Here is an 8,345-nt window from a genome sequence, read left to right on the forward strand (position 1 = left end):
CTCCCCGCCTCCCGCTCCCCGCCTCCCGCTCCCCGCACCCCCCCCCCCCTTCCGGGGAACACAATAGAGCCGGGAAACTGGCTTCTGAAATTTGTAAAAAACGTTTCTCCAAATTACTCTTTTGGGGAGGGAGGAAATTGTAGATAATTACATGATGTTGAGGATAATTATTCTTTCCGGCTGATTTTTTCACTTTTAAAAAATTGTGGTAAAACATATAAAATGTACCATTGTCTGCATCTTTAAGGGCACAATTCAGTGCATTCAGTGGCATTAACCGAATTCACATTGTTATAAGACCATCCCCGCCATCATCTCCAGAACAGTCTATCTTCCCAAACCGAAACCCTGTCCCCATCAAACCCTCACTCCCCCCCGCCCCTCCCCCAGCCCCAGGAACGTGGTGCATGCTGTCTCTGGGTGTGATGACCAGAGCCCTTGCAGAAGTGGGTCATGCCCTGTCTGTCCTGTGCCCCGGTTCCTGTCACCTGGCGCAGTGCCCACGGGTTCCTGGCGCAGCAGGTGGGATGCCCTCGCTCCCTAAGGTGTGTTCCATGTGCAGACAGGCCCGGTGGGTGCGTCCATCCGGTGTCCATCCCCCGACGCCGGGTGCTTCCCCCTTCGGGCTGCGGTGAATCGTGCTGCCGGCCACACTGGGCGATGCCACACACTGGCAACACGCTGCAACGGATGAAGCATTTGCCACATTGGAAGGTCAGCATGCGCGCTTCCTGGGGGCTTGGAAGGCAGCCCCCGCCCTGGAAACGCCCCCCACCCCAGGGAGCCATCCCCGGCCCAGCTGCCCACATGTGCCCTGAGCCTGGCCTGCGGGCATCTGCCCACCGCCTGCCTCCTCAGCCCTCCTGGCTCAGCGGGCCCACGGGGCCTCTGACTCACAAAGACCCTCAGATGAAAGGTCCTGTAATGGACTCTCTCATGCCCGCCCCCCTCCCCCCCCCCAGGTTGGGAAAGTGAGATCAAACCAGAGTGACCAAAGGAGCCAGATTATTGTAGTTCAGACACAGAGCAAAGAAAGCCGCTGCTAATGGGACTCAGCACCTGCACCTGAGCACAGGGTGGGCGCCCGGGCCTGGCACAGCCACAGCGCTTTCATCTGCCTCACAGCTTGCTGCTTCCCAGAGGGCTGGTTTCCTCAGGGCCTCCACCCCCTCCTGCCCTCCTGCCCCTCCAGCCCTTCTACCCGTCCTGCTCCCCTCCTGCTCCCCTCCTGCCTTCCCCGCCCCTCCCCCCACACCTCCTTGGAGGTGACCAGTGTCGCTGTCTCATGGCCATTCCTTCTGTTTCTAAGCACTTTTCTCTGGACATGTCATCCTTGATGAAAATGCAACTTTATTGCCATATACTGCTTCTTGGGAGAGGGAACGTTTTAAGATACTTTTGAAATACCTTCTTGGATAACAGGCTATAAAGCAGCGATTCACAACCTGTGGGTCGAGAACAATGAAAATACATCCTGCATATCAGATCTTTACATGACGATTCCTAACAGTAGCAACATTACAGTGATGAAGTAGCAACGGAAATAATGTTATGGCTGGGGGTCACCACAACACGAGGAGCTGTATGAAAGGGTCGCGGCATTAGGAAGGTTGAGAACCACGGCGAGTTTATAGTATAAAGCAACCTCATTTTCATGGCTGAACTGTTTCAAAAGGAGAAAGCAAATGCTCTGTTCTCCCTCCTCACAGTTAGAGACCCCGGGAAAGACTGAGTTATCTGAAGGTCACTGGCGACTCTCTTTATTATGCAAACTAATCACTGATTTTTCATGGCTCAAAACTGGAAATAGCCAACTGAGCACAGCTATCCCAAACTACATCAGTCTCTCCTGGTGGGTAGACCAACTGTTTGGGGAGCAAAGCTGGGGCAGCTGGAGGGATGCCAGCCAACATCATTCGAACGCGAGTCCTCGGGCAGTGATGGGGCTTCCGGGTTTCCTGGCAAGAAAGCGCTGTGGTTGGACCCACTCTTGCTTTTTAACGGTCTTCCCGTTTTGTTTTTTTAAATACGTTTTTATTGGGTTTTTAGGGGGGGAGAGAAGATAGAAACATGGATGATCCTGCCTCCTGCATGCCGCCCCACTGGGGATTGACCCCCAAACCCGGGCATATGCCCTGACCAGGAATCAAACTGGCAGCTCTTGGTGCATGGGGTGACGCTCAATCCACTGAGCCACACCGGCCTACTCTTTGGAAAGCTCAAAGGGGCTGCCACAGAGTGGGGTCTGGGCAGGGAGGAGCAGCAAGACTGGATGTTAGATCGGACAAGAGTCTCAAGGTCGGCCATGCTTACCAAATGCTGTGCTCGCTGAGGGTAGAAGGCAGCCCGGCGGTTTGCAGTAGCTGTAAACAGGCTGAGCCTGTGGGAACTGAGGGATAAAACAGCCAGCTGCAACCAACATGTCCCTGACCCAACAGAGCACATAAGCCATGGCCACCCTCCCTCTGGAGGCAGTTGGGATGCAACCCCGTCTTCTTTACTTGCTGCAAGTAAGCACAACGCCCCGTCCATGGCTCTTGAATAGAGCGCCCAAGTGGGGGGCCCCTTGAGTGCGGTCAGTCGGTCACAGATGTGGTGCATTAGAAACCACCACAAATACTTCCACACGTGCCCATGGAGCATCTGGGTGGAACCTGTAATTGCTTTGGCCAATAGAACTTGGCAGAGGTGTGCTCTTCGGGCGGCTCCCCTCCCTTCTGGAAGTCAGCGCCATACTGAGAGGAAGCCCAGTAGCCACTTGGAGGAGGAGGAGGAGGAAGGCCCGCCCAGAGTCAGCATTCTCGGAAGTGTTCCCACCTGCCCTGGCTGAGTCCGGCCGGCGATGCTGCCGGCCCCAGAAATGAGCTCTCTCTGCCAAGTCCTTCCACCGTGCAAAACCAAGAGCAAATCCACGTTGTTTAGCCACTAAATACTATGTTGTTTGTTTTGGTTAATCCTAACCTGAGGATATTTTTCCCACTGATTTTTTTTTTAGAGAGAGTGGAAGGGAGGGAGTAAGGGGAGAGAGAAATATGGCTGAGACACATCGACTGGTTGCCTCCCTCATGCACCCTGGCCAGCGCTGGGATGGAACCTACAATCCAGGTACCTGCCCTTAACCAGGAATCAAACCTGCGACCCTTTGGTGCATGGGCCAATGCTCAAACCACTGAGCAACACCGCCTGGGCTAAACCACCAAGTGTTGGAGCAGTTTATTACATGCAATAAACAGCCCAAAACACCGGACGTGAGAGGCTGGGAGAGACTGGCCTGGACTCCCGGACAAGCACTTGCTGGGCTCGGGCAGGGCCAGCGCGGCGGCCGGAGACCCTGGGCCACTTCACGAGCTGCTTCTGTGTGTTTCTGCTAAAATCACAGCAGCAGCCTCCACCGCACCCCCCTCCCCACGTGCGCAGTCTCCCTGGTGACGCCGCGGGGGCGGCCTCGTCTGGGCAGCGTGCAGGACAGCTGTGCTGCGGGAGAAGGATGGCCGGCGGAGGTAATTGGCAGATCCTTCCTTTGGGGAAGTCATCCTGCCTCTTCAAATACAATCACAGGGTTTGAGAATTTAATTTTTTCCCCGGGGGCAGGATTTGTTCTGCTGTCAATGGGTTGCAGGGGGAGCAGCGGGGAGGAAGCAAGCTCTTACCGCAAAGGACCTGTCCACCTGGTTTCCTCTTAATTGGCATCGCGCCTGCTCTCCCGCAGCTCTGCGTCTCCTGTGAAAACACACGGGGCCCACACTGGCCTTTTCATGCTTCTCTCTCATCGATGCTTCTCTCTCTTTCTCCCTCTCCCTTCCTGTCGCTCCAAAAAATCAATAAAAACATATTTAAAAAATAAATGTACACCATCCACGATGAACAAAATATAAAACATTTAAATAAAGTTCTGCAAAGCGTTCAATGTGGAATTAGTGTATGACCCAGCGCCTGCACTGCTAGGGCTGCACCCCTAAGACCTGACAAGGGTGTTCAAACAAAATGTGCACCCGAACGTTCATGGCGGCATCATCGCAACCGCCAAAAGGTGGGGACACCCAAGTGCCCTCACAGGTGAACGGACAAGCACACATGGTCCTTCCGTCAAAGGCAGCGTCCTTCGGCCTGAAAAGGGAGCCCAGCTCTCACACGCGGGGGAGCCCTGACCACACTCCCTCTGCTCCAAGAAGGGAGCCGGACACAGGAGGCCACACGTGTGCGCGTCCAAGAAATGCCCAGACGGGGCCAGCAGAACAGACGCCCCTCAGCCCTCAGAAGATTCCAGAATCAAGGCGATGCTTTTGTGCTGTTTAAGCCCCCTGGCTTGTGGTACTTTTTAACATCAGCCCAGCAAACGCTTGAAGGTTTGCTGGCACCGGCCAGGGTTTGGGGCGAAGGGCAGGTGGGCTCTGCAGGGGCTGTGGCCGTTGGAAGGCGCTGGAACAGCCACACCTGGTTCCGCGGTCCTCACGGCTCACTCTCCATCTCACCTGCGCCCGGAAGATGTCTGCGTGAGGAGGCCTTCCCACCCCAGGACGCTGGGGGCCGGGCGCATGTCCCGACGAGGGAAGGTCCGCTGGCCAGGCGCCGGCGGTGGAGTTGTGCTGGCCGTAGCGGGAAGGAGCGCGGCGGCCCTCCGCTGGAAAGGCCGCGGAGATGCGCAGATGGAAGCGACGAGTCAGACATCACACGGCAACATCCGTTTTGCTTTGTTTTTAAATTGCATGTATGACCACAGTGAACACGGAAACACCGGGAGGAGAACACACGTGCCCGCGGCAGAGGCTCCTCGAGAAGCAGGGGTACAGCGCTTGCATTTCTGATTTTAAAAACTTAACAAGTGACATGATTATGGGTGAATTTTACTCTGTCTTACGCTGTTCTGGTTTGCCTTTTCAAATATTACAGCTTTGACAATAAGCACTTAAGGTAACTCAGTACCAAGACTGCAGTGGGCCTTCAAGAGAGAGGGGTCTGGCAAGGCCCCCCTCCCCCACCAACCTCCCCCGCTCCCTGCAGGACGATCCCACCCTGGGAAGTTGGGGAGTCGGGAGTGCACGTGGGGGGAGTGCACGTGGGGGCAGGAGGCCGGGGAGGGCTGCTGACAGATCCTGCTGCCCGGGATGCAGGGCCGGGTTGGAAGCCGCTGCCAGGCGCCTTTTGTTCTCCCCAAACCACCTGCGACACAGGAGTGGATGAGGCAGGTGGGGGCGTGAGCTCTTCCCTACAGGACAGCCGGCTCTCAGGGATGTGAACCCATCGCCATTGCTGTGCCCACTGCCTTCTAAGTGACTCAACTCCGTCCACACCGAGCTGGCCACACGCCAGACACCGTCACCCTCTGACAGGCTCTGGCCGGCTGCCTCCGGCCGGCGCCCGGGGTCAGTGGTTACAGAGCCCGAAGCCACATGGAGGCTCGGACACCTGGGAGGAGGAAGCAGACACTAAAGAGAAACGCACGGCCCGACATTCAGCCATGCAGCCGGCCCAGCGCTCACGGTGCACCTTTCGTACGTGGGTTCTCCTACTGAAGGGCTGTGAATGCTCACTGTCTCCCAGGTCCTCTGAGTATCCGGCCCTGAGAGGCGGGCGCCTTTCTGCAGAGCCCAGGCCCCAGGCGCAACGCCCCCTCGCTTCCGACAGCTCCCCTCCCTTTTGCCCCCCCCCCCCCCCAGCCACCTGCCCTCTCCCTCCGCATCCACATCCCGTTAGCCAGATGGGCTCCCACATGGCCGGGGGTGGGGGGTGGGGGGGGGGGCTGCCGTGGGCCTGACTCAGGGCCAGGAAACAGGTGCAACTGCCCAGGGCCTGCAGCTGAGTCACCAGCTCCCAGCACCCCAGCCTCAGGGCATCACTCTGCCCTCCTCCAGCCCCAGCCACCAGGAAAACCCCACCTGGTGAGTCACCCGGCACAGGTGGATTCCCGACTCCCAGCAGAGCCTGTGACCAGCAGCAATGCCCCCTGGGAAGCTGGTTTGAATGGACTCACCACTGGGGGGGGGGGGGATGATGGCACGGAGGTGGGAGGGGCAGGGGGGAGGGGCAGGGCTAGAGGCTGGCGGGAGGGCAGGCTGGGAGGTCGGGACTTCCTGGTGGAGCCCAGGGCCAGGGAGGGAGGGAGCAGCAGGGGGAGGAAGGGGCTCCACATGGGGAGGAAGGAGGGCTCAGCCAGAGCCAGGTCCCCCCACCCCACTCACCGAGAACCTCCTGGGAGAGTTGAGTTTGCAGTGTGTGTGCGGGGCAGTTGGTGTGGGGCTGTGGGCTCAGGGAGAGGCCTGATGGCTCCAGGACAGCCAGCGACTCTCCTTCCGGGGACCTGGGCTTGGTTCACCCACCTCCCTGTGAGGTGACAGCATTCAGGGCCGAGCCAGCAACTCTGCAGGGCACGTTCGGCCACCTGTCCTGAGGTGGGCACTGTGGGCAGGGGCGGGGGGGGGGGGGAGCAGCAGCACTTGGCCCTGAACCAGCCCACAAAGCACAGAGGCCAAACATCCTCAACTCAGCTCCTCCCAGCAGAACCTGATGTGCCAGCAGCCTCCCCACCGGCAGCCTCCCCACCGGCAGCCTCCCCACCCCCCACCCCCCCACCCCCGCAGCCTCCCCACCGGCAGCCTCCCCACCGGCAGCCCCCCACCGGCAGCCTCCCCACCGGCAGCCTCCCCACCCCCCACCCCCCCACCCCCGCAGCCTCCCCACCGGCAGCCTCCCCACCCTGGTGCGAGGGCGGCTGTGGTGCGAGGGCGGCCGTGGTGCGAGGGCGGCCGTGGCACGAGGAAGAGATGGGGAAGCTCTGGGTCTGGGCAGACTGTGCTCACGGCTTATCTCAAAGTTTACAAACTGCAACCATGAAAACAGCCTTGGGGCCCGGCCGGAGGCAGCCTGCGAAGGGCCTGCACCAGCCTCCACCCGAACTTCTGGACCCAGACCCTGATGTTGGTGAGTGCTGCCAGGCCCATCCATTAAAAAGACCCCATTTGCCGCTGGACGTGTCTCTGACCAGAAAGATGGTCAAAGAAGTGGGCGGAGGGGTCTCCCCAAAAGCTGCCTAACGGGAGGAGGGGATCCCTCACCAAACCACTAACCCCTCCTGTTCGCCTGCCTCCCCCCCTCCTCAGCTGGCACCCCCAGGAACAGCCCCAGCTGTTTCTGTGGACAAAGCAAGCAAGTCTTCATGCGCCTCCCGCACCCTGAGGAATGAATGCTCAAACCCACGCCAAGAGTTCAAGCAACACCAGGACATTTCCGCGGACTGTGTTACTGGGGTGGGGTTGGGTAGGGGTGGGGTTAGCAGCTAGAAGTCATGGAAGGGGAGGTTCAAGGACACACACCTGTCAGCAAGGTCAAATAAAAGCCAACATTAGCCCAGCTGGCATGGCTCAGTGGTTGAGCATTGACCTATGAACCCAGAAGTCACACATGGTTCAGTTCCTGGTCAGGGCACATGCCCGGATTGCAGGCTTGATCCCCATTGTGGGGCGTGCAGGAGGCAGCCTCCCCGGCCCATGGCTGAGCTCCGGTGCGGGCACAGCCTGGGTTTCCCCGCACCCTTGCTCTTCCTGCTCGGCAGACCCGGTTGGTTTCTTGATGGTGGTGAACAGGACTTCTAAGGGAAGATGGGCCAGCTCACGACGCAAGGATGAAATTATGCTTTCTGAGTAGTTCCATTACTGCTGTAATGGTGCCCCATTTTGTCCGCCACACGCTGGCCTGTCTGCAGGATGACAGGTTGACAGTGACACTCACTGGGTCGTCGCTGAGCACACGGACCCATTAGTGTGGCCGCGGTGCCAGCTCAGCCTGTGCCGGACGCAGACGCTGCCCCAACGTGACGTGCACTGCCCTCCTGGTCTGATGCATCCGTGGCGGAAGTCACTGCGCCTCCGCTCCTGCCTGGCTCGGTCTGGGTCCTCCCGCACCCGCCTAACTCTTCCCGGCCAGGTGACCCCTCCCCGCCCAGACCCAGGAGAAGCAGCACTGTGTGTCCCCACGTGGGGTCCTGGTGAGACCTAGGAACTTGGGGGCAGCTTGGTTTTTGTTAAATGGATTCATGATACCCGAGAAGATGGCTGATGATTTTCCATGAGACACGTGGGGAAAGTGGCCAGAGGGCACGTTCTTGTTCTCTAGTCTGCGTGCCAGCGCCCCTCGGTCCCTGCCAGCACCTCGCCGGCTCCCGGGCCGCCCTGGGCCCTGCACTCAGGAGGGTCCTGCTTCCAGGAAGGGCTGGGCTTTTCGGACACAATGCTGACGCCCACCTGCGTGCACCACTTGACCAGGTGGCTGGACGGCCTCCCCACGTGAGACCTGAATGCTGGCTCCGGGGCCGGGCGTTCTGGGCCCAATTTTCAGCTGAGAATCTCTGC

This window comes from Myotis nattereri (assembly GCF_964212035.1).
Source record: "Myotis nattereri genome assembly, chromosome: 9".
NCBI classification, from domain to species: domain Eukaryota; kingdom Metazoa; phylum Chordata; class Mammalia; order Chiroptera; family Vespertilionidae; genus Myotis; species Myotis nattereri.